Consider the following 27,704-nt stretch of genomic DNA (forward strand, 5'->3'; position numbering starts at 1 on the left):
GTGGGGCCCTAAATGGGAAACCTTAAAAAGAAGGGCTAGCTTTGTGGTTTAGAGCTAAGATGGCGCCTGGCGGAAGAGATGAGGGCGTGGCCTAAGTTGTTTGTCAAAACTTTTGATTGGCTCTCTTGATTTCCGTGCACGTGGACAGTGCGTGATCACCATAGACTCCTGTTATAATGATGGCACATGACGATTTGACCTTTAACGTGATTGGTGCAACTATGGAAAGTCCCTCGCACACACCCGCCCCCCCCCCCCCCGCCCCGGCCCCCGCTTGCCTTTATAAGTCGAGAGCTTGGGGCAATAGAGCAGAACTGCTTAGACGGAACCCCAGTCGCATCTGATTGTCTCTCACTCGCCGAGGGGCTTGGTTGGTGGACAGCAGGCTCACCTCTCCTCGGGACCCCTTGGCTTTGCTGAGGGAAGTTCCACTGCCTCTCTCTTTCTGCGGAGTGCCCCCGCAGATACAAAAGCAAGACCCCTATATATGTTGTCTACAAGAGACCCACCTCAAAACAAGGGACACGTACAGACTGAAAGTGAAGAGCTGGAAAAGGATATTCCATGCAAATAGAGACCAAAAAAGCAGGAGTAGCAATACTCGAATCAGATAAAATAGACTTTAAAACTAAGGCTGTGAAAAGAGACAAAGAAGGACACTACATAATGATCAAAGGGTCAATCCAAGAAGAAGACATAACAATTATAAATATATATGCACCCAACATAGGAGCACCGCAGCATGTAAGACAAATGCTAACAAGTATGAAAGGGGAAAGTAACAATAACGCAATAATAGTGGGAGACTTTAATACCCCACTCACACCTATGGATAGATCAACTAAACAGAAAATTAACAAGGAAACACAAACTTTAAATGATACAATAGACCAGTTAGACCTAATTGATATTTATAGGACATTTCACCCCAAAACAATGAATTTCACCTTTTTCTCAAGTGCACACGGAAACTTCTCCAGGTTAGATCACATCCTGAGCCATAAATCTAGCCTTGGTAAATTCAAAAAAAATTGAAATCATTCCAAGCATCTTTTCTGACCACAATGCAGTAAGATTAGATCTCAATTACAGGAGAAAAACTATTAAAAATCTCAACATATGGAGGCTGAACAACACACTTCTGAATAACCAACAAATCACAGAAGAAATCAAAATATGCATAGAAGTGAATGAAAATGAAAAAACAACAACCCAAAACCTGTGGGACACTGGAAAAGCAGTGCTAAGGGGAAAGTTCATAGCAATACAGGCATACCTCAAGAAACAAGAAAAAAGTCAAATAACCTAACCCTACACCTAAAGGAACTAGAAAAGGAAGAATTGGAGAACACCAGGGTTAGTAGAAGAAAAGAAATCTTAAAAATTAAGCAGAAATAAATGCAAAAGAAACAAAAGAGACCATAGCAAAATCCACAAAGCCAAAAGCTGGTTTTTTGAAAGGATAAATAAAATTGACAAACCATTAACCAGACTCATCAAGAAACAAAGGGAGAAAAATCAAATCAATAAAATTAGAAATGAAAATGGAGAGATCACAACAGAAAACACAGAAATACAAAGGATCATAAGAGACTACTATCAGTAATTATATGCCAATAAAATGGACAACGTGGAAGAAATGGACAAATTCTTAGAAAAGTACAACTTTCCAAAACTGAACCAGGAAGATATAGAAAATCTTAACAGACCCATCACAAGCACGGAAATTGAAACTATAATCAGAAATCTTCCAGCAAACAAAAGCCCAGGTCCAGACGATTTCACAGCTGAATTCTACCAAAAATTTAGACAAGCACTAAAACCTATCCTACTCAAACTCTTCGAGAAAATTGCAGAGGAAGGTAAACTTCCAAACTCATTCTATGCGGCCACCATCACCCTAATACCAAAACCTGACAAAGATGCCACACAAAAAGAAAACTACAGGCCAATATCACTGATGAACATAGATGTAAAAGTCCTTAACGATATTCTAGCAATCAGAATCCAAAAACACATTAAAAAGATCATACACCATGACCAAGTGGGCTTTATCCCAGGAATACAAGGATTCCTCAATAACAGCAAATCAATCAATGTAATACATCACATCAACAAATTGAAAATAAAAGCCATATGATTATCTCAATAGATGCAGAGAAAGTCTTTGACAAAATTCAACATCCATTTATGATAAAAGCCCTCCAGAAAACAGGAATAAAAGGAACATACCTCAACATAATAAAAGCTATATATGACAAACCCACAGCAAACATTATCCTCAATGGTGAAAAATTGAAAGCATTTCCCCTAAAGTCAGGAACAAGACAAGGTGCCCACTCTTACCACTACTATTCAACATAGTTCTGGAAGTTTTGGCCGCAGCAATCAGAGCAGAAAAAGAAATAAAAGGAATCCAAATTGTAAAAGAAGAAGTAAAACTCTTACTATTTGCAGATGACATGATCCTCTACATAGAAAACCCTAAACACACCACCAGAAAATTACTAGAGCTAATCAATGAATATAGTAAAGTGGCAGGATGTAAAATCAACACACAGAAATCCCATGCATTCCTATACACTAATAATGGGAAAATAGACAGAGAAATTAAGGAAACAATTCCATTCACCATTGCACCGAAAAGAATAAAATATTTAGGAATATATCTACCTAAAGAAACAAAAGACCTGTATATAGAAAACTATAAAACACTGGTGAAAGAAATCAAAGACGACACTAATAGATGGAGAAAGAGAGCATGTTCATGGATTGGAAGAATCAATATAGTGAAAAAGAGTATACTACCAAAAGCAATCTATAGATTCAATGCAATCCCCATCAAGCTACCAATGGTATTTTTCACAGAGCTAGAACAAATAATTTCACAATTTGTATGGAAATACAAAAACCTCGAATAGCCAAAGCAATCTTGAGAAAGAAGAATGGAACTGGAGGAATCAACCTGCCTGACTTCAGGCTCTACTACAAAGCCACAGTCATCAAGACAGTATGGTACTGGCACAAAGACAGAAATATAGATCAATGGAACAAAATAGAAAGCCCAGAGATAAATCCACACACCTATGGACACCTTATCTTTGACAAAGGAAGCAAGAATATACAATGGATTAAAGACAGTCTCTTTAACAAGTGGTGCTGGGAAAACTGGTCAACCACTTGTAAAAGAATGAAACTAGAACACTTTCTAACACCATACACAAAAGTAAACTCAAAATGGATTAAAGATCTAAACATTAAAACCAGAAACTATAAAACTCCTAGAGGAGAACATAGGCAAAACACTCTCCGACATAAATCACAGCAGGATCCTCTATGATCCACTTCCCAGAATATTGGAAATAAAAGAAAAAATAAACAAATGGGACCTAATTAAAATTAAAAGTGTCTGCACAACAAAGGAAAGTATAAGCAAGGTGAAAAGACAGCCTTTGGAATGGGAGAAAATAATAGCAAATGAAGCAACTGACAAAGAATTAATCTCAAAAATATACAAGCAATGCAAGCAGCTCAATTCCAGAAAAATAAACGACCCAATCAAAAAATGGGCCAAAGAACTAAACAGATATTTCTCCAAATTAGACATACAAATGGCTAACAAAAACATGAAAAGATGCTTAACATCACTCATTATTAGAGAAATGCAAATCAAAACCACAATGAAATACCATTTCATGCCAGTCAGAATGGCTGCTATGCAAAAGTCTGTAGGCAATAAATGCTGGAGAGAGTGTGGAGAAAAGGGAACCCTCTTACACTATTGGTGGGAATGTAAACTAGTACAGTCACTATGGACAACAGTGTGGAGATTCCTGTAAAACCTGGAAATAGAACTGCCATACGACCCAGCAATCCCACTGCTGGGCATACACACCGAGGAAACCAGAGTTGAAAGAGACACGTGTACCCCAATGTTCATCACAGCACTGTTTACAATAGCCAGGACATGGAATCAACCTAGATGTCCATCAGCAGACGAATGAATAAGAAAGCTCTGGTACATATACACAATAGGATATTAGTCAGCCATTAACAAAATATATTTGAATCAGTTCTAATGAAGTGGATGAAACTGGAACTGATTATACAGAGTGAAATAAGCCAGAAACAAAAACACCAATACAGTATCAGTTCAGTTCAATTCAGTCCCTCAGTTGTGTCTGACTCTTTGCGACCGCATGAATTGCAGCACGCCAGGCCTCCTCGTCCATCACCAACTCCTGGAGCTCACTCAAATTCATGTCCATCGAGTCAGTGATGCCATCCAGCCATCTCATCCTCTGTCGTCCCCTTCTCCTCCTGTCCCCAATCCCTCCCAGCATCAGAGTCTTTTCCAATGAGTCAACTCTTCGCATGAGGTGGTCAAAGTATTGGATTTTCAGCTTTAGCATCAGTCCTTCCAAAGAACACCCAGGACTGATCTTCTTTTAGTAACACATATATATGGAATTTAGAAAGATGGTAATGATAACCTTGTATGCAAGATAGAAAAAGAAACACAGATGTAAAGAACAGTCTTTTGGACTCTGTGGGAGAGGGCAAAGATGGGATGATTTGGGAGAATGGCATTGAAACATGTATAATATCATATGTGAAACGAAGCGCCAGTCCAGGTTCAATGCATGATACAGGATGCTCAGGGCTGGGGTGCTGGGATGACCCAGAGGGATGGTATAAGGAGGGAGGTGGGAGAGGTTTCAGGATGGGGCATAAGTGTACACTCATGGCGGATTCATATTGATGTATGGCAAAACAAATACAATATTGTAAAGTAATTAGCTTCCAATTAAAATTAATAAATTTATATAAATTGTTACAAGAGGCAAGGAGGAACACTAAATATTGATTAAAATGTGAACCCATCAGGAAGATATAAACCTAGGAACCTAAAAAGAGAACTCTGAAACATAGGAAGCAAAAATTGAGAAGTGAAAGCAGAAATATACAGTTCTAAAATAATAGTTGGAGATTTCAATGCTGTACTTTCCATATGGAGAAACAATTATAAGATCAGTGGCAACTAGGGGAGTTGAACAATACTCTAAACCAGCTATATCTGACAGACATAAACAGACAACCTCTCCAACATCAGCTTAGTAGTGTTTCTGCTGAACAGATTTTCTCAAGAACTTAGTGGATCTTCTGTTAATGTCAGTGGGATTCACTCCTCTAGGCAAAAGCCACATTTATAGATCTTTTCCAGACAAACCCTTCTAAGCTTTGCCCTCCTGCTGAAATAGTAGGAAACAGTACCTTTAAGCTTCCTAGAGGACTTCTAATTTGGTTGATATCTGTGAGGCAAACCCTTATCCTCTTTTTTGGGGAGGTGTGGTTAAAATGATTTTTATTTATTTATTATTTTTAATTGGAAGATAATTGCTTTACAGTATTGCTTGGTTTCTGCCATACATGAACATGAATCAGCCAAGTATACATATGTCTCCTCCCTCTTGAACCTCCCTCCAATTTACCCTCCCACCCCTCTAGGTTGTCACAGAGCAGTGGGTTGAGCTCCCTGCATCATATAGCAAACTCTCTGAATTCATCTCAGCTTCTCCTTCCCCTACTGTGTCCACAAATCTGCTCTCTGTGTTTCCATTCAGTTCAGTACAGTTGCTCAGACGTCTCCAACTCTGCAACCCCATGGACTGAAGCATGCCAGGCCTCCCTGTCCATCACCAACTCCTGAAGTCCACTCAAACTCATGTCCATCAAGTTGGTGATGCCATCCAACCATCTCATCCTCTGTTGTCCCCTTCTCCTCCTGCCTTCAATCTTTCCCAGCATCAGGGTCTTTTCCAATGAGTTGACTCTTCGCATCAGGTGGCCAAAGTATTGGAGTTTCAGCTTCAGCATCAGCCCTTCTAATGAATATTCAGGACTGATCTCCTTTACGATGGACTGGTTGGATCTCCTTGCAGTCCAAGAGATCCTCAAGGGTCTTCTCTAACAACACAGCTCAAAACATCAGTCCTTCACCACTCAGCTTTCTTGATAATCCAACTCTCACATCCATATGTGACTACTGGGAAAACCATAGCCTTGACTAGGTGGACATTTGTTGGCAAAGTAATGTCTCTTCTTTTTAATATGCTGCCTAGTTTGGTCATAACTTTCTTCCAAGGAATAAGCCTCTTTTTATTTCATGGCTGCAATCACCATCTGCAGTGATTTTTGGAGGGCCCCCCCCCCCAAATAAAAGTCTGTCACTGTTTCCCCATATATTTGCCATGAAGTGATAAGACCAGATGGCATAATGTTAGGTTTCTGAATGTTGAGTTTTAAGCCAACTTTTTCACTCTCCTCAACTTTTTCAATTTCATCAAAAGGCTCTTTAGTTCTTCCTCACTTTCTGCTATAAGGGTGGTGTCATATGCATAACTGAGGTTATGATATTTCTCCCGGCAATCTTGATTCCAGCTTGTGCTTCATCCAGCCTGGAATTTTGCATGATGGACTCTGCATATAAGTTAAATAAGCAGGGTGACAGTATACAGCCCTGACGTACTCCTTTGCCAATTTTGAACCAGTCCATTGTCAATGTCCATTTCTAACTGTTGCTTCTTGACCTGCATACAGGTTTCTCAGGAGGCAGGTCAGACGGTCTGGTATTCCCATCTCTTTCACAGTTTTCACAGTTATTGTCATCCACACAGTCAAAGGCATTAGCATAGTCAATGAAGCAGAAGTAGATATTTTTCTGGAACTCTCTTGCTGTTATTGATGATCCAACGGTTGTTGGCGATTTGATCTTTGGTCCCTTGCCTTTTCTAAAACCAGCTTGAACATCTGGAAGTTCATGGTTCATGTACTGTTGAAGCCTAGCCTGGTGAATTTTGAGCATTACTTTCCTAGCATGTGAGATGAGTGCAATTGTGTAGTAGTTTGAGGATTTGGCACTACCTTTCTTTGGGATTGGAATGAAAACTGACCTTTTCCAGTCCTGTGGCCACTGCTGAGTTTTCCAAATTTGCTGGCATACTGAGTGAAGCACTTTCACAGCATCAACTTTTAGGATTGTTTCCACTGCTGCCCTGTAAATAGATTCGTCAATACTATCTTTCTAGATTCCATATATATGTGTTAATATACCATATTTGTTTTTACCTTTCTGACTTACTTAACTCTGTATAATAGTCTCTAAGTTCACCCACCTCATTAGAACTAGCTCAAATGCATTTCTTTTAATGGCTGAGTAATATTCTGTAACATATATATACCACAGCTTCTCTATCCATTCATCTGTCAATAGACATCTAGTTTGCTTCCATGTCCTAGCCATTATAAATAGTGGTGCAGTGAATATTGGGGTATGGGTGTCTCTTCTAAATACAGTTTTCTCAGGGTATATATAGCCCACTAGTAGGATTGTTGGCTCATATGGTAGTTTTATTTCTAGTTTTATAAGGAATCTTTCTCCTTAAAATAATAGGAAGGCCTATTTTAGTGCCTGATTTCTTTACCTTTTAATCTTTCTGAAGTTTTAGGGAAAAGTTGTACAATCATACTAAACAGAGATTGAGACTGTGAATCTCTTAATTCTTACAGATGGTGAGAAATTTCAAAATCGTAAGGTCTCGATTTCTTTTTAACAGTTCTTTCCTCAATTGATCATTCTCCTCTCACATACTATCATAAATAGAAAAAATAATTCAAGAGTCACTTTTAACCCTTTACTTGGAAGTCTCCCTAAGTTTAAAACCAACTTTTAGGTATTTTCTTGAACATAATTTCAGGATATAATTTTGCTAAGTTTTTTATCACTTTGTAACAAGAATCTTCCTCCTTCTGTTTCTAATAGCATGTTTCTCAATTTCTTCTGAACTCTTACTGTGGCATACTTAAAGATTAGATTTTTACCAACAGTCTGTTGAAAACATATAGGCTTTCTCTCAAAGTTCTTCTAGTCTCTGCTCAGTTCAGTTCAGTTCAGTTCAGTTGCTCAGTCGTGTCTGACTCTTTGCAACCCCATGAATCGCAGCACGCCAGGCCTCCCTGTCCATCACCATCTCCCGGAGTTCACTCAGACTCACGTCCATCGAGTCTGTGATGCCATCCAGCCATCTCATCCTCTGTCATCCCCTTCTCCTCCTGTCCCCAATCCCTCCCAGCATCAGAGTCTTTTCCAATGAGTCAGCCCTTCGCATGAGGTGGCCAAAGTACTGGAGTTTCAGCTTTAGCATCATTCCTTCCAAAGAAATCCCAGGGTTGATTACCTTCAGAATGGACTGGTTGGATCTCCTTGCAGTCCAAGGGACTCTCAAGAGTCTTCTCCAACACCACAGTTCAAAAGGATCAATTCTTCGGCGCTCAGCCTTCTTCACAGTCCAACTCTCACATCCATACATGACCACTGGAAAAAATCATAGCCTTGAATAGACGGACCTTAGTCGGCAAAGTAATGTCTCTGCTTTTGAATATGCTATCTAGGTTGGTCATAACTTTTCTTCCAAGGAGTAAGTGTCTTTTAATTTCATGGCTGCAGTCACCATCTGCAGTGATTTTGGAGCCCCCCAAAATAAAGTCTGACACTGTTTCCACTGTTTCCCCATCTATTTCCCATGAAGTGATGGGACCGGATGCCATGATCTTCATTTTCTGAATGTTGAGCTTTAAGCCAACTTTTTCGCTCTCCTCTTTCACTTTCATCAAGAGGCTTTTTAGTTCCTCTTCACTTTCTGCCATAAGGGTGTTGTCATCTGCATATCTGAGGTTATTGATATTTCTCCCGGCAATCTTGATTCCAGCTTGTGTTTCTTCCAGTCCAGCGTTTCTCATGATGTATTCTGCATATAAGTTAAATAAGTGGGGTGACAATATACAGCCTGGACGCACACCTTTTCCTATTTGGAACCAGTCTGTTGTTCCATGTCCAGTTCTAACTGTTGCTTCCTGACCTGCATACAGATTTCTCAAGAGGCAGGTCAGGTGGTCTGGTATTCCCATCTCTTTCAGAATTTTCCACAGTTTATTGTGATCCACACAGTCAAAGGCTTTGGCAGAGTCAATAAAGCAGAAATAGATATTTTTCTGGAACTCTTGCTTTTTCCATGATCCAGCGGATGTTGGCAATTTGATCTCTGGTTCCTTTCCCTTTTCTAAAACCAGCTTGAACGTCAGGGAGTTCACGGTTTACATATTGCTGAAGCCTGGCTTGGAGAATTTTAAGCATTACTTTACTAGCATGTGAAATGAGTGCAGTTGTGCAGTAGCTTGAGCATTCTTTGGCATTGCCTTTCTTTGGGATTGGAATGAAAACTGACCTTTTCCGGTCCTGTGGCCACTGCTGAGCTTTCCACATTTGCTGGCATATTGAGTGCAGCACTTTCACAGAATCATCTTTCAGGATTTGAAACAGCTCAGCTGGAATTCCTTCACCTCCACTAGCTTTGTTCGTAGTGATGCTTTCTAAGGCCCACTTGACTTCACATTCCAGGATGTCTGGCTCTAGATTAGTGAACACATCATCATGATTATCTGGGTCGTGAAGATCTTTTCTGTACAGTTCTTCCATGTATTCTTGCCACCTCTTCTTAATATCTTCTGCTTCTGTTAGGTCCATACCATTTCTGTCCTTTATCGAGCCCATCTTTGCATGAAATGTTCCCTTGGTATCTCTAATTTTCTTGAAGAGATCTCTAGTCTTTCCCATTCTGTTGTTTTCCTCTATTTCTTTACATTGATCGCTAAAAACATCTTTCTTATCTCTTCTTGCTATTCTTTGGAAGTCTGCATTCAGATGCTTATATCTTTCCTTTTCTCCTTTGCTTTTCGCCTCTCTTCTTTTCACAGCTATTTGTTAGGCCTCCCCAGACAGCCATTTTGCTTTTTTTGCATTTCTTTTCCATGGGGATGGTCTTGATCCCTGTCTCCTGTAGAATGTCATGAACCTCATTCCATAGTGCATTAGGCACTCTATCTATCAGATCTAGGCCCTTAAATCTATTTCTCACTTCCACTGTATAATCATAAGGGATTTGATTTGGGTCATACCTGAATGGTCTAGCGGTTTTCCCTACTTTTATCCATTGAAGTCTGAATTTGGTAATAAGGAGTTCATGATCTGAACCACAGTCAGCTCCTGGTCTTGTTTTTGTTGACTGTATACAGCTTCTCCATCTTTGGCTGCATAGAATATAATCAATCTGATTTCGGTGTTGACCATCTGGTGATGTCCATGTGTAGAGTCTTCTCTTGTGTTGTTGGAAGAGGGTGTTTGCTATGACCAGTGCATTTTCTTGGCAAAACTCCATTAGTCTTTGCCCTGCTTCATTCTGCATTCCCAGGCCAAGTTTGCCATTACTCCAGGTGTTTCTTGACTTCCTACTTTTGCATTCCAGTCCCCTATAATGAAAAGGACATCTTTTTTGGGTGTTAGTTCTAAAAGGTCTTGTAGGTCTTCATAAAACCGTTCAACTTCAGCTTCTTCAGCATTACTGGTTGGGGCATAGACTTGGATAACTGTGATATTGAATGGTTTGCCTTGGAGACGAACAGAGATCATTCTGTCTTTTTTGAGATTGCATCCAAGTATTGCATTTCGGACTCTTTTGTTGACCATGATGGCTACTCCATTTCTTCTGAGGGATTCCCAATATCAAAGCTATTTCCAAGTTTTTAGGTACCATTTCTAGGCATTAAAATCTGTATTATTTTTATATTGTTTTATAATGGATTACTACAAACTTAGTATCTCGAAACACAGATATATCCCAGTTAGGATTCTGTCAGGAGTCTGGCATGAGTTAGCTGGGTGCTGTATTCGAGGTTAATAAGGCAGCACTCCAGGTGTTGACTGAGCTGTATTTTCATCTAGAGTTTCAACTAGAAAAGCTGCTCTTAGCTTACAAATATTGACAGAATTAATTTTCTTGTGATTTTAGGACTGTTCACAGTTCCTGGCCACATTATCTTTTCCATAGGCCTTTCTTCTACATGATAGCTTACTTCTGTAAGTCAACAGGAAGGAAAATTATCTCTAGAGAAGGGCTGAGTCTCTCTTTAAGGCCTTTTGCCTGATTAAGGTGAGCCTATCCAGGATAATCTTCCTTTTGGTTAAGGCAGAATCAATTGGTATGGGTCCTTAATTTTATCTGAAAATTTCTTCATCTCTGCTACATTCTATTGTTTAGCAGCAAAGGAAAGTCATTAGGTAGGCCTTGAATCATGGAGCTACCCTCATCTGCGTGCCAAATGGTAAAGTATGTGAAGTCTTCAGTCCAGTATTTGACATTTACTAAGAGCTCAATAAATGTTAACACCTCCTATCTTTTGATTTTTCTAAAGTCTCTGTTGGAATCACAGTCTCAGTGCCCAGAGGGATGTGGGACTCAATGAGGTAAATCCCACTGAAGGGGAGGAGGATATAAAGGAGTTTGCCACCACTTAGCCAAAGGAGAATCAGATTCTCTGACTTATAAGATCATGCTTCACAGTTTAGGAAAATCTGGAGAAAGGAACTGTTAGTGGAGACTTGAAGATCTAAACCAGAGAACTTGGAAGGAATTCATTTATATCAGGTTCCAGGAAATTTTTCAGTGCATCAAGGTAAAGTATAGAAAGGAATTAAGAGAGAAGCATAGCCCAGGGAGTGTATGCCATCAAAACAAGTAAAATGGCTGTTATATGGAGATACATATAACCTTCAAGATACCCTTTTAGTTGACCAAAGGGACTTGGAGTTTAGGTGGTTTAGGATTATAACTGAGCTATTCTGTACATGGAATTCATTTGGTGCCTATACCTATTTCAGGTAGTATAGGCAAATTTTAAGAGATGATATTCAGTTAAGATTGGCCTATGAACTACAGTAACCTGAAAAGTGGCAAGTGTATCAGGGAAAACATCATGAAAAGAGACAAAGGCTGCTTAAATGGAATGAGTAAATGTCAAGGACTAGAGCATCCTATGCGACCAAGAATAGAAATGTAGGAAAAAGAGAAGCTCCTCAAGGTAGAAGCAGGTTCCAATCTCCAGGAGATCATGAAGACAGAAAGTAGAATGTCAGACACACCACTCCAGGGAGAATAAATATAGGGTTTAATGATAATATGTCAAGTCCAATAAAGATTGGGAAGCTTACATACACTGGAGAATGAAAGGAAAGATCAAGACTTAAGGGTCTAAATTAAGGCCAAGGTTTTTTGTTCATTTGCTCTTTACTTTAACTAGAAACTACATACCACAACTGAAGTCAGGAACACTGATCCTGTAGGTTTTCTTTCACAAGGGACTTCCCATCTCCTGAAGCTTCAGCCATGAGATAATAGGAAATATTAGTAAATAGCCATTTGGAAATTTCCAATTTCCAGTTAGGAAAAAATAGGAAATAGCTATATGAATATTGGAACATGGAAAGTAATTTTCAAAATTTTGGTATAGACTGAAAGTTAATGGAGATGCTGTTTGTCTTTTCTGCTAATGTTTTAGCAATTCTGTTATTTTCTTGTTGTCTCGAAATGAGGAGATGCTTTCCTTTAGGAGATGTGGGAAACTGTAACCCAAAGAAGGCCTCTTCAGCATTTAAAATCCCATAGTCATTGACCTCCATATAGGTTAGGAAGGAACAAAAAAGGTAGAACAGTAGCTGTAGCTGCTTTTTCCTTCTAAGACTCTAAGACTAAGCCTACCGACCTAGAATTCTCAGAGTTGTCAGTTCGAGAGCACAAAGACACATAGGGAGGAGGGTAGACTTCTCGATGACTGTCTCCACTGGATGGTCTGGTTCAGATTTGGACAGATATTGTTGTGACACTGGAAAGCTGGGGAGTCTGTCTGTCCTGTTACACTGTCAGGCTCCTGTCATTCTTCATTCGGCATGAGTAACTGAGCTGAGTGTTGGGTATGAGTTGAATGTGTCAGAAGACATTTTTCAAGATTACCTTCCCTGAAGGGAACTGGCACACTTTGGATATATTCCCACATTAGGAGATGATCTGCCTGTGATTTGAAAGCATTGGTTTATACCCCAATGTACACAACCTTTGATCATCAAGCAGCATGGTAAAAGTAAGATTTTATACTGACTACACAAAGTGTAATGTGGAAATCAATCCATATGTTCAATTCTTGCTAAAGACTGAATCCTTGGTATCTATTGTAACCTAACAAAATGATCTCTGCTGAAGATGAATGCAGAGGCCTTTACTAGGTGTATGTAGGTCCAGAACACACTAGTATTTTCCTCAAGAGTAAATCAGTTTTACAGTTAAGTTGTATACCAGGATCCCTTCTTTCCACCTCCAACTAGAGTGTCTGGGAAGAAATCGTCTGAAGTCACATAAAAATCACGTTTGTCAGTTCCAGCAAGGATCTAGTAATAGTAATAGTCATAGAACTATAACATTTTTGAAGATCCCACTTTGTCTTTCACTGACTTATTCTCTAAGAAAAATACAATAAAATAGTGAGTATATTTGAGCACTTGTGTACAAGGCACTTGTTCTAATAGTTTCCAATGTCAAAGAGTTATTCTTTGTAGCTTTGTGTGAGTCAGAGCTGATACTGGTGTTGTGTCAATGAAAGAGAAGTAGAGGTATGTATAGTAGGAAGAAGGATGAGGAGAAGAAAAGAGTCTTTTACTTCTTGTCTGCTTTGCTTTTGCCTACAGTGAATCACTTTTGTGCTAGAGGTAGATTATTTACCCATTCTTTGTAGTGCTGGAAAGATTTTATCAATGGTTTCTCTGCCTTGCTTATCATATGAAAATGAAGTGAAATGTTAGTCTCTCAGTTTTGTCCCACTCTTAGTGACGCTATGGGCTGTAGCCTGCCAGGCTCCTCTGTCCTTGGAATTCTCCAGGCAAGAATACTGGAGTGGGTTGCTGTTCCCTTCTCCAGGAAGTCTTCCAAACCCAGAGATCAAACCCAGGTCTCCTGCATTTCAGGCAGTTTCTTTACCATCTGAGTCACCAGGGAAGTGTATAGTTTTGGTCTATTTGCATGCCAAATTATAGAGATAGATTTAAAGAAGGCAGGACTCTTCAGCAAAAGGCAGAAATTGCAGTAAATTAATGCAGGTATTAAGGATTAAAGAAATCCCACGGCTGATCTCCTTCAGAATGGACTGGTTGGATCTCCTTGCAGTCCAAGGGACTCTCAAGAGTCTTCTCCAACACCACAGTTCAAAAGCATCAATTCTTCGGCACTCAGCTTTGTTCACAGTCCAACTCTCACATCCATACATGACCACAGGAAAAACCATAGCCTTGACTAGACAGACTTTAGTCGGCAAAGTAATGTCTCTGCTTTTGAATGTACTATCTAGGTTGGTCATAACTTTTCTTCCAAGGAGTAAGCGTCTTTTAATTTCATGGCTGCAGTCACCATCTGCAGTGATTTCGGAGCCCCCCAAAATAAAGTCTGACACTGTTTCCACTGTTTCCCCATCTATTTCCCATGAAGTAATGGGACCGGATGCCATGATCTTCGTTTTCTGAATGTTGAGCTTTAAACCAACTTTTTCATTCTCCTCTTTCACTTTCATCAAGAGGCTTTTTAGTTCCTCTTCACTTTCTGCCATAAGGGTGGTGTCATCTGCATATCTGAGGTTCTTGATATTTCTCCTGGCAATCTTGATTCCAGCTTGAGTTTCTTCCAGTCCAGCGTTTCTCATGATGTACTCTGCATAGAAGTTAAATAAGCAGGGTGACAATATACAGCCTTGGCGTACTCCTTTTCCTATTTGGAACCAGTCTGTTGTTCCATGTCCAGTTCTAACTGCTGCTTCCTGACCTGCATACAGATTTCTCAAGAGGCAGGTTAGGTGGTCTGGTATTCCCATATCTTTCAGAATTTTCCACAGTTCATTGTGATCCACACAGTCAAAGGCTTTGGCATAGTCAATAAAGCAGAAATAGATGTTTTTCTGGAACTCTCTTGCTTTTTCCATGATCCAGCGGATGTTGGCAATTTGATCTCTGGTTCCTCTGCCTTTTCTAAAACCAGCTTGAACATTAGGGAGTTCACGGTTCACGTATTGCTGAAGCCTGGCTTGGAGAATTTTGAGCATAACTTTACTAGTGTGTGAGATGAGTGTGATTGTGCGGTAGTTTGAGCATTCTTTGGCATTGCCTTTCTTTGGGATTGGAATGAAAACTGACCTTTTCCAATCCTATGGCCACTGCTGAGTCTTCCAAACTTGCTGGCATATTGAGTGCAGCACTTTCACAGCCTCATCTTTTAGGATTTGAAACAGCTCAACTGGAATTCCATCACCTCCACTAGCTTTGTTCGTAGTGATGCTTTCTAAGGCCCACTTGACTTCACTTTCCAAGATGTCTGGCTCTAGATGAGTGATCACACCATCGTGATTATCTAGGTCGTGAAGATCTTTTTTGTACAGTTCTTCTGTGTATTCTTGCCGCCTCTTCTTAATATCTTCTGCTTCTGTTAGGTCCATACCATTTCTGTCCTTTATCGAGCCCATCTTTTCATGAAGTGTTCCCTTGGTATCTCTAACTTTCTTGAAGAGATCTGTAGTCTTTCCCATTCTGTTGTTTTCCTCTATTTCTTTGCACTGATCACTGAAGAAGACTTTCTTATCTCTTCTTGCTATTCTTTGGAACTCTGCATTCAGATGCTTATATCTTTCCTTTTCTCCTTTGCTTTTCACCTCTCTTTTCACAGCTATTTGTAAGGCCTCCCCAGACAGCCATTTTGCTTTTTTGCATTTCTTTTCCATGAAGATGGTCTTGATCCCTGTCTGCTGTACAATGTTACAAACCTTACTCCATAGTTCATCAGACACTCTATCTATCAGATCTAGGCCCTTAAATCTATTTCTCACTTCCACTGTATAATCATAAGAGATTTGATTTAGGTCATACCTGAATGGACTTATGACCAAGCAATCCCACTGGTGGGCATATACACTGAGGAAACCAAAATTGAAAGAGACACGTGTACCCCAATGTTCATCACAGCACTGTTTATAATAGCCAGGGCACGGAAGCAACCTAGATGTCCATCAGCAGATGGATGAATAGAAAGCTGTGGTACATATACACAATGGAGTATTACTCAGCCATTAAAAAGAATACATTTGAATCAGTTCTAATGAGGTGGATGAAACTGGAGCCGATTATACAGAGTGAAGTAAGCCAGAAAGAAAAACACCAATACAGTATACTAACGCATATATGTGGAATTTAGAAAGATGGTAATGATAACCCTGTATGCGAGACAGCGAAGGAGACACAGATGTATTGAACAGTCTTTTGGACTCTGTGGGAGAGGGAGAGGGTGGGATGATTTGGGAGAATGGCATTGAAACATGTATAATATCATATATGAAACAAATCGCCAGTCCAAGTTAGATGCATGATACTGGATGCTTGGGGTTGGTGCACTGAGACGACCCAGAGGGATGGTATGGGGATGGAGGAGGGAGGGGGGTTCAGGATGGGGAACATGTGTATACCTGTGGTGGATTCATGTTGATGTGTGGCAAAACAAATACAATATTGTAAAGTAATTAACCTCCAATTAAAATAAATAAATTTATATTTAAAAAAAAGAAAATCTGGAAAATAATTAAAAGTTTATGTGTGCTGACCAAGAAAAGGCAACTTAAAAATGGGAAGGGAGTGTTATGGCACTTTTACTTGCCTTTGGGCCACTTTCCTCTCCTGCTTGAGAGAGTCGTGAAGATATAGGCCAGGTCCCCATTGTGAGACCTTTCTCCTTGCTTTCAAAGGGAAAGGAGCAGACCCTGATCCCAAAGATTGTGTTTCTCTACTTGGAGCTCTCTGGGGATTATCTGAAAGACTGAAGAAAGGCAGTTTGGTTTTTGTTTTGTGCAGCACAGAGCTCCATCAGAATGGAGCCAAGTGGAGGACATTCCTTTCAAACAAAAGGTAACTAGAAAACCCCTCCTATCTGAGGGAAGATGTTAAGGTTGAGGTAAACAATAGACATGTTGAAAACTTGGTAAGAAAGACTGAGAAGAGACATTTTGTGGGGAAGTGGAACAGTAAAATGTTCGCTGTGTGTAGTGTTTATGCCTCTAAATAATCTTTAGGTTCAAGAGAAGCAGAAACTAAAGGCTAAGGCTGAATTGTAAAGGGCCTTGTAAGGAATTGAAGGATTTAGAAAAGGCACAGGAAGCAGAGATCAAATTGCCAGGATCTGTTGGATCATAGAAAAAGCAAGAGAATTCCAGAAAAATAGCTGCTTCTGCTTCACTGACTTCACCAAAGCCTTTGTGTGAATTGCAACAAACTGTGCAAAACTCTTAAAGAGATGGGAATACCAGACAATCTTACCTGTCTCCTGAGAAACGTGTATGCAGGTCAAGAAGCAACAGCAAGAACTGGTTATGGAAGAATGGACTGGTTCTAAATTGGGAAGGAGTATGTCAAGGCTGCATATTGTCACCTTGCTTATTTAACTTATATGCAGAGTACATCATGCCACATGCCAAGCTGGATGAAGCACAAGCTGGAGTCAGGATGGGCACAATAAAGGACAGAAATGGTATGGACCTAACAGAAGAAGAAGATATTAAGAACAAGTGGTAAGAATACACAGAAGAGCTATACAAAAAAGATCTTCATGACCCAGATAATCACGATGGTGTGATCACTCACCTAGAACCAGACATCCTGGAATGCAAAGTCAAGTGGGCCTTAGGGAGCATCACTAGGGACAAAGCTAGTGGAGGTGATGGAACAAACCTATTTCAAGTGCTAAAAGATGATGCTGTGAAAGTGCTGCACTCAATGTGCCAGCAAACTTGGAGAACTCAGCAGTGGCCATAGGACTAGAAAAGGTCAGTTTTCATTCCAATGCCAAAGAAAGGTAATGTCAAAGAATGGGTGTGGAGAGTCGGACCATAAAGAAGGATGAACACCAGAGATTTGATGCTTTTGAACTGTGGTGTTGGAGAAGACTCTTGAGAGTCCCTTAGACTGTAAGGATATCCAACCAATCCATCCTAAAGGAGATCCGTCCTGGGTGTTCATTGGTAGGACTGATGCTGAAGCTGAAACTCCAGTACTTTGGCCATGTGATGTGAAGAGCTGACTCATTGGAAAAGACGCTGATGCTGGGAAAGATTGAGGGGAGGAGGAGAAAGGGGACGACAGAAGATGAGATGGTTGGATGGCATCACCAACTCAATGGACATGAGTTTGAGCAAGCTCTGGGAGATGGTGATGGACAGGAAAGTTTGGCGTTCTGCAGTCCATGGGGTCGCAAAGAGTTGGATGTGACTGAGTGACTGAACAACAAAGCACTGAAGGCATGCTAAACACTGAGCCAGTATGCAAAGAGGTGTTTTTTTTTCTTGCTGTTGTTGCTTTGGGTATGTTTTTGTTTTGTCGCCAGGCAAAAAAAACTCAAAACAGTGCATAAACTTACCATAAGATAATAGACATATTTCTGAGAGCACCCATACCACTAATATTTTTAGAGAAAAAGGTAGAAAAGTGCTAGACATATAACCAAAACCCACAGGAACCAACGAAAACAAGCCCTGAGCACAAGGAAGTTTATGATTTCAAGAGTTATTTTATTATAAAATTGAAAATGTTCAGTTTCCCACAAAAAAATTAAAAAAATTTGAAAAGAAACAATAAAATATGACCCATTCACAGAAAAATTAGTAGAAACTATCTATCAGGAATCAAGTCATAGAAGTTAGTCAGCAAGGCCTTTAATTCACCTGGCTTAAATATGCTCAAAATACTAACGGAAATCATGGACAAAAATTCTATAACTCCAGGGGAATGATATTACTGAAACAGTGTACCCCTCTAAAGAGATGCAAATTATAAAAAGGGACCAAACTAATTCTAGGTTAAAAATTACAATACCGGAAATGAATTCACTAAGAATTTCAACATCAGATTTGAGCAGTCAGAGTGGAAAATCAGAGAACTTGAAAACACGTCATTTAAAATTATCCAGTCTGAAGAACATAAAGACAAGGGAATGAACAAAAATGAAGAGAGCCTATGAGATCTGTGAGACACTGTCAATAATAGAACATCAAACAATGGAAGTTTCATAAGGAGAGAATAGAGAGAAAGGAATGTAAAAGAATTTTGAAGAAACTGTGACCAACAAGTCAAATTTGATTAAATACGTGAATCTACATATTCAAGAAGCTCAATGAACTTTAGGAAGGAAAAACACTCAGATCCACACTGAGACATGTTCTAATAAAACTTTTAAAAGTCAGAGACAAAGGAAGAACCTTGAAAGCAGCAAAAGAGAACTGAATGTCCTATTTCAGGGAGACTCATTAAAAAATGGCTGGACATCTTAGCAGAAACCATGGAGGCCAGAAGGCAGTGAGATGACTTATTTAAAGTACCTAACGAAAGAGAAAGCCCATAACTCTATACCTGGCAAAACTGTCATTCAAAAATAAAGGAGACGTTAAGACATTCCCAGATTAACAAATGCTGAGGGAATTCATCGCTAGTAGATGTGTCCTCTTTGTTCAGTTGCTGAGTTGTGTCCGACTGGTTGTGACCCTATGGACTGTGGCCTGTCAGGCTTCCATGTCCTTTACTATTTCCCTGGAGTTTGCTCAAATTCATGTTCATTGAGTTGGTGATGCTAGATGTGTCCTATAGGAAGTGCTAAAAAGAGTCCTTTAGGTGGAAATGAAAGGACAGTAGACAGTAAGCTTGAAGCCACGTGAAGAAATAACACAGGTAAAGGAATATATAAGCCAGTATTAGTGTATTTTTCATTTGTGACTCCTTTTTCTTTCCCAGTTTGATCTAAAAGACAAATCATAAAATGATAACGATAAGCCTATGTTAAATGGGCACACAAAGTAGAAAGATATAATTTGTGACACAATAACATAACAAGGGGAGGGATGGAGCAATGAAGGATCAGAATATTTACATACCCATGAAAGTTAATATGATATTAATTCAAAATAGATTGTTACATGTTTGTGAGGCTACTTGTAAGCTCTAGCACAACCAATGCTAAAATAACTTTTAAATATACAGAAAAATAAATTAGAAAGGAATCAAAATCATACACTACAAAAATACAAACACGAAAGAAGGCAGTTAATGGTGGCATTGAGGAACAAACAAGATATGAAACATATGAAAGGTAAAGCAAAATTGCAGAAATAAATGTTCATTATCAGTAATTATAAGGGATTAAACTCTTCTATTAGAAGGTAAATATTCTCAAAATAGATTAAAAAGCAAAATGCTATTATATGCTGTCTAGAAAAGACTAATTTCATATCCAAGACAAATAGGTCAAAAGTAAAAGAAAGGAAAAGGACATTCCAGGCAAATAGTTACTAAAAGAGAACTGAGATATCCATGCTAAAATCAGATAAGATAGACTCAGTCAAAAATTGTTACAAGAGGCAAGGAGGAACACTAAATATTGATTAAAATGTGAACCCATCAGGAAGATATAAACCTAGGAACCTAAAAACAGAACTCTAACACATAGGAGGCAAAAATTGAGAAGTGAAAGCAGAAATATACAGTTTTAAAATAATAGTTGGAGATTTCAATGCTGTACTTTCCATATGGAGAAACAGTTAGAAGACCAGTAGCATATAGGGGAATTGAGCAATACTCTAAACCAGCTATATCTGACAGACATAAACAGACACTCTCTCCAACCTGTTTCTGCTGAACAGATTTTCTCAAGAACTTTGTGGATCTTCTGTAAATGTCAGTGGGATTCACTCCTCTAGGCAAAAGCCACATTTATTTCTTTGCTAGAGAAACCCTACTAAGCCTTGCACTCCTGCTGAAATAGTAGGAAACAGTACCCTTAAGCTCCCTAGAGGACTTTTAGTTTGGTTGATATCTGTGAGGCAAACCCTTATCCTCTTTTTTGGGAGGGTGTGGTTAAAATGATTTTTGTTTAATTATTAGTATTTTTATTAATTGGAGGATAATTGCTTTACAGTATTGTGTTGGTTTCTGCCATACATGAACATGAATCAGCCAAGTATACATAGGTCTCCTCCCTCTTGAACCTTCCTCCAACCTACCATCCCACCCCTCTAGGTTGTCAGATGCAGGGTTGAGCTCCCTGCATCATATAGCAAATTCCCACTGGCTATCTATTTTACATATGGTAATATCTATTTGCCTGTTACTTTCTGAATTCATCTCAACCTCTCCTTCCCCTACTGTGTCCACAAATCTGTTCTCTGTGTCATTGTTTCCATTCAGTTCAGGAAAGTCGCTCAGATGTGTCCAACTCTGCAACCCCATGGACTGCAGCATGCCAGGCCTCCCTGTCCACCACCAACTCCTGGAGTCCACTCAAACTCATGTCCATCAAGTCGATGATGCCATCCAACCATCTCATCCTCTGTCGTCCCCTTCTCCTCCTGCCTTCAATCTTTCCCAGCATCTGGGTCTTTTCCAATGAGTCAGCTCTTTGCATCAGGTGGCCAAAGTATTGGAGTTTCAGCTTCAGCATCAGTCCTAATGAATATTCAGGACTGATCTCCTTTAGGATGGATTGGTTGGATGTCCTTGCAGTCCAAGGGACTCTTAAGAGTCTTCTCTAACACCACAGCTCAAAACATCAATTCTTCAGTGCTCAGCTTTCCTGATAATCCAATTCTCACATCCATACATGACTACTGGAAAAACCATAGCTCTGAATAGATGGACCTTGTTGGCAGAGTAATGTCTCTGCTTTTTAATATGCTGTCTAGTTTGGTCATAACTTTTCTTCCAAGGAATAAGCGCCTTTTTATTTCATGGCTGCAGTCACCATCTGCAGTGATTTTGGAGCCCCCCAACATAAAAGTCTGTCACTGTTTCCACTGTTTCCCCATTTATTTGCCATGAAGTGACAGGTCCAGATGCCATGATGTTAGCTTTCTGAATGTTGAGTTTTAAGCCAACTTTTTCACTCTCTTCAATTTTTTCACCTTCATCATGATGCTCTTTAGTTCTTCTTCGCTTTCTGCCATAAGGGTGGTATCATATGTATATGTGAGATTCTGATATTTCTCCCAGCAATCTTGATTCCAGCTTGTGCTTTATCCAGCCTGGCATTTCGCATGATGTACTCTGCATATAAGTTAAATAAGCAGGGTGACAATATATAGCCTTAATGTACTCTTGCCAATTTTGAGCCAGTCCATTGTTAATGTCCGGTTCGAACTGTTGCTTCTTGACCTGCATACAGGTTTCTCAGGAGTAAGGTCAGGTGGTCTGGTATTCCCATCTCTTTGAAATTTTCCACAGTTTCTTGTCATCCACACAGTCAGAGGCTTTGGCATAGTCAATAAAGCAGAAGTAGATGTTTTTCTGGAACTCTTTTGCTGTTATTGATCCAACGGATGTTGGCGATTTGATCTCTGGTTCCTCTGCCTTTACTAAAACAAGCTTGAACACCTGGAAGATCACGGTTCATGTAGTGTTGAAGCCTTGGAGAATTTTGAGCATTACTTTGCCAGCATGTGAGATGAGTGCAATTGTATGGTAGTTTGAGGATTCTTTGGCACTACCTTTCTTTGGGATTAGAATGAGAACTGACCTTTTCTAGTCCTGTGGCTACTGCTGCATTTCCAAATTTGCTGGCATATTGAGTGAAGCACTTTCACAGCATCATCTTTTAGGATTGTTTCCGCTGCTGCCCTGTAAATAGGTTCATCAATACTATCTTTCTAGATTCCATATATATATGTGTTAATATACCATATTTGTTTTTATCTTTCTGACTTACTTCACTCTGTATAATAGGCTCTACGTTCATCCACCTCATTAGAACTGTCTCAAAAGCATTCCTTTTTATGGCTGAGTAATATTCTGTTGTATATATACACCACAGCTTCTCTATCCATTCATCTCTCAATAGACATCTAGATTGCTTCCATGTCCTAGCCATTATAAATAGTGGTGCAGTGAACATTGGGGTATGGGTGTCTCTTTCAATTATGGTTTTCTCAGGGTATACATAGCCCACAAGTAGATTCTTGGGTCATATGGTAGTTTTATTTCTTGTTTCATAAGGAATCTTTATCCTTAAAATGATAGGAAGGCCTATTTTTGTGCCTGATTCCTTCACCTTTTAATCTTTCTGAAGCTTTAGGGAAAAGTTGTACAATCATACTAAACAGAGATTAAGACTGAGAATCTCTTAATTCTTACAGATGGTAAGAAATTTCAAAATCGTAAGGTCTTGATTTCTTTTTGTTTAACAGGTCTTACCTCAATTTAAAGAATTCAAGATTCACTTTTAACCCTTTACTTGGAAGTCTCCCTAAGTATAAAACCAGCTTTTAAGTATTTTCTTGAACATAAGTCCAGGATATAATTTTGCTAAGTTTTCTTTTTATCACTTTATAACAAGAATCTTCTTCCTTCTGTCTCCAATAACATGTTCCTCAATTTCTTCTGACTCTCACTGTGGCATACTTAAAGATTAGATTTCTACCAACAGTGTGTTGAAAACATATAGGCTTTCTCTCAAAGTTCTTCTAGTCTCTGCTCACTAGACTGATTTCAAAGCTATTTTCCAAGTTTTTAGGTACCACTTCTCGGCATTAAAATCTGTATTATTTTTACATTGTTTAATAATGGATTACCACAAACTTAGTATCTCAAAACAGATATATCCCAGTTTCTGCCAGGAGTCTGGCATGACTTAGCTGGGTGCTGTTCTTGCGGTTTTATAAGGCAGCACTCCAGGTGTTGACTGAGCTGTATTTTCATCTAGTTTCAACTAGAAAAGCTGCTCTTACCTTATACATATTGACAGAATTAATTTTCTTGTGATTTTAGGACTGTTCACGGTTCCTGGCCACATTATCTTTTTCATAGGCCTTCCTTCAACATGATAGCTTACTTCTGTAAGTCAGCAGGAGGGAATATTGTCTCTAAAGAAGGGCTGAGTCTCTCTTTAAGGCCTTCTGCCTGATTAAATTGAGCCTATCCAGGATAATCTTCCTTTTGGTTAAAGCAGAATCAATTGATTTGGGTCCTTAATTTTATCTGAAAATTTCTTCATCTATGCTACATTCTATTGTTAGCAGCAAAGGGAGGTCATTAGGTAGGCCTTGAATCATGGAGCTACCCTCATCTGCATGCCAAGAGGTAAAGGATGTGAAGTCCTCAGCCCAGTGTTTGACATTTACTAAGAGCTCAATAAATGTTAACACTTCCTATCTTTTTATTTTTCTAAAGTCTCTCTTGGAACCACAGTTCATTGCCCAGGGGGATAAGAGATTCAATGAGGTAAATCCCACTGAAGGGGACGAGGCTCTAAAGGCGTTTGCCACCACCTAGCCAAAGGAGAATCAAATTTTCTGACTTATAAGAGCATGCTTCACAGTTTAGGAAAATCTGGAGAGGAGAACTGTTAGTGGCGACTTGAAGACCTAAACCAGAGAACTTGGAAGGAATACATATGCAGATTCGGTTCCAGGGAATTTTTCAGTACATCAAGGTAGAGTATAGAAAGGAATTAAGAGAGAAGCATAGCCCAGGGAGTGTATTCCATCCAAACAAGTAAGATGGCTGTTATATGGAGATATATATAACCTTCAAGATATCCTTTTAGTTGACCAAAGGGGCTTAGTGTTTAGGTGGTTTAGGATTATAACTGAGCTGTTCTGTACATGGAATTCATTTGGTGCCTATATATATTCCAGGCAGTAGAGGCAAATTTTAAGAGATGATATTCAGTTAAGATTGGCCTATGAACTAAAGTAACCTGAAAAGTGGCAAGTGTATCAGGGAAAACATCATGAAAAGAGACAAAGGCTGTTTGAATGGGATGAATAAATTCCAAGGACTAGATGATCCTATGGGACCGAGAATGGAAATGTAGGAAAAAGAGAAGCTCCCCAAGGTAGAAGCAGGTTCCAATCTCCAGGAGACCATGAAGACTGAAAGTAGAATGTCAGACCCACCACTCTAGGAAAATAAATATAGCATTTAATGATAATATGTCAAGTCCAATAAAGATTGGGAAGCTTACATACATTGGAGAATGTAAGGAAAGATCAAGACTTAAGGGTCTAAATTAAGACCAAGGTTTTTTGTTCATTTGATTTTAACTGTAATTAGAAACTACATACCACAACTGCAGTCAGGAACACTGATCCTGTAGGTTTTCTTTCAGAAGTGACTTCCCATCTCCTGAAGCTTCTGCCATGTGATAATAGGAAATATTAGGAAATAGCAGTTTGGAAATTTCCAATTTCCAATTAGGAAATAATAGGAAATAGCTATATGGAAATTGCTGCAACATGGAAAATAACTTTTAACATTTTGGTATAGACTGAAAGTTAATGGAGAGGCTGTTTGTCTTTTCTGCTAATGTTTTAGCAATTCTATTATTTTCTTGTTGTCTCAAAATGGGGAGATACTTTCGTTTTGGAGCTGTGGGAGATTGAAACCCAAAGAAGGCTTCTTCAGCATTTGAAATCCCATAGTCATTGACCTCCATATAGCTTAGGAAAGAACAAAACATATAGAACAGTAGCTGTAGCTGCTTTTTCCTTCTAAGACTTTAAGACTAAGACTACTGACCTAGAATTCTCAGAGCTGTCAGTTCGAGAGCACAGACAAAGACACATAGGGAAGAGGGTAGACTTCTCAATGATTATCTCCACTGGATGGTCTGGTTCAGATTTGGACAGATATTGTTGTGACACTGGAAAGCTCGGGAATCTGTCTGTCCTGTTACACTGTCAGGCTCCTGTCATTCTTCATTCTGCATGAGTAACTGTGCTGAGTATTGAGTAGGAGTTGAATGTGTCAGATGATATTTTTCAAGATTACCTTCCCTGAAGGGAACTGGCACACTATGGATATTTTCCCACATTAGGAGATGATCTGCCTGTGATTTGAGAGCATTGGTTTACACCCCAATGGAAACAACCTTTGATCACCAAGCAGCATGGTAAAAGTAAGATTTTATATTGACTACAAAAAGAGTAATGTGGAAATCAATCCATATATTTAATTCTTGCTAAAGACTGAATCCTTGGTATCTACTGTAACCTAACAAAGTGATCTCTGCTGAAGATGAATGCAGAGGCCTTTGCTAGGTGTATGTAGGTCCAGAACACACTAGTATTTTCTTCAGGAGTAAATCAGTTTTACAGTTAAGTTGTATACCATGATCCCTCCTTTCCACCTCCAACTAGAGTGTCTGGGAAGAAATCCTTTGAAGTCACATAAAAGTCAAGTGTGTCAGTTCCAGCAAGGATCTAGTAATAGCAATAGTCATAGGACTACATCATTGTTGAAGATCCTGTTTTGTCTTTCACTGACTTATTCTCTAGGAAAAATACATATAAACTAGTGTGTATATTTGAGCACTGTGTGTAAGGCACTTGTTCTGATAGTTTCCAATATCAGTGAGTCATTCCTTGTAGCTTTGTGTGCCTCAGAGCTGATACTGGCATTGTTCAATGAAAGAGAAGTAGAGGTATGTGTAGCAGGAAGAAGGATGAGGAGAAGAAAAGAGTCTTTTAGTTCTTGTCTGCTTTGCTTTTGCCTACAGTGAAGGACTTTTGGGCTAGAGGTAGATTATCTACCCATTCTTGGTGGTGCTGGAAAGATTTTACCAATGGTTTCTCTACCTTGCTTATCATAAAAAAATGAAGTGAAATGTTAGTCTCTTAGTTTTGTCTGACTCTTAGTGATGCTATGGGCTGTGGCCTGCTAGGCTCCTCTGTCCATGGAATTCTCCAGGCAAGAATAATGGAGTGGGTTGCTGTTCCCTTCTCCAGGGAGTCTTCCAAACCCAGAGATCAAACCCAGGTCTCCTGCATTTCAGACAGTTTCTTTACCATTTGAGTCACCAGGGAAGTGTATGCTACTGCTAAATCGCTTCAGTCATGTCCAACTCTGTGCAACCCCATAGATGGCTGCCCACCAGGCTACCCCGTCCCTGGGATTCTCCAGGCAAGAACACATTGCCTTCTCCAATGCAGGAAAGTGAAAAGTGAAAGTGAAGTCGCTCAGTCGTGCCTGACTTCGCAACCCCATGGACTGCAGCCTACCAGGCTCCTCCATCCATGGGATTTTCCAGGCAAGAGTACTGGAGTGGGTTGCCATTGCCTTTAGTTTTGGTCTATTTGCATGCCGAATTATAGAGATAGATTTAAAGAAGGCAGGAATCTATTCAAAAAAGGCAGAAATTGCAGCAAATTAATGCAGGTGTTAAGGATTGTAATGTCCTCACTCTTCTGAGTTGGAGAAGGCAATGGAAACCCACTCCAGTACTTTTGCCTGGAGAATCCATGGATGGAGGAGCCTGGTAGGCTGAAGTCCATGGGGTCGCTGAGAGTTGGATGTGACTGATCGACTTCACTTTCACTTTTCACTTTGATGCATTGGAGAAGGAGATGGCAACCCTCTCCAGTATTCTTGCCTGGAGAATCCCAGGAACGGGGGAGCCTGGTGGACTGCCATCTCTGGGGTTGCACAGAGTCGGACATGACTGAAGTGACCTAGCAGCAGCAGCAGCACTCTCCTCCTGACTGATTGAATTTGACTTGGTTTTAAACCAATTTAAAGTTTAAAACATGAGTTAATCTTTCAAAGTATTTGTCCTCAGACTTTATATTGCATAATGATTACCTGAGGACATCTTAAAAATGTGGATTCCCTGCCCCACTCACAGTGAATCTGACATGGAGGGTCTAGCTTATTGCTCAGGAACTATGGTTTTTATAAACACCTCAACTTTCATTTTACAAATGCT

At 39.5% G+C, this 27,704-nt stretch overlaps 1 protein-coding gene across 1 annotated transcript in view; it reads right to left on the reverse strand.

Moving 5' to 3' along the window:
• Positions 1–27,704, reverse strand: part of LOC102184922 (interferon-induced very large GTPase 1) — a 62,936-nt gene that overhangs the window by 28,299 nt on the left and 6,933 nt on the right. Inside the window, exon 2 of the mRNA XM_018059481.1 lies at positions 25,066–25,135. The gene's annotated coding sequence lies outside the window, so the exon portion shown is untranslated. The remainder of the gene's footprint in view (positions 1–25,065; positions 25,136–27,704) is intronic.

The sequence above is a fragment of the Capra hircus genome, chromosome 15, assembly GCF_001704415.2.
Source record: "Capra hircus breed San Clemente chromosome 15, ASM170441v1, whole genome shotgun sequence".
Taxonomy (NCBI): domain Eukaryota; kingdom Metazoa; phylum Chordata; class Mammalia; order Artiodactyla; family Bovidae; genus Capra; species Capra hircus.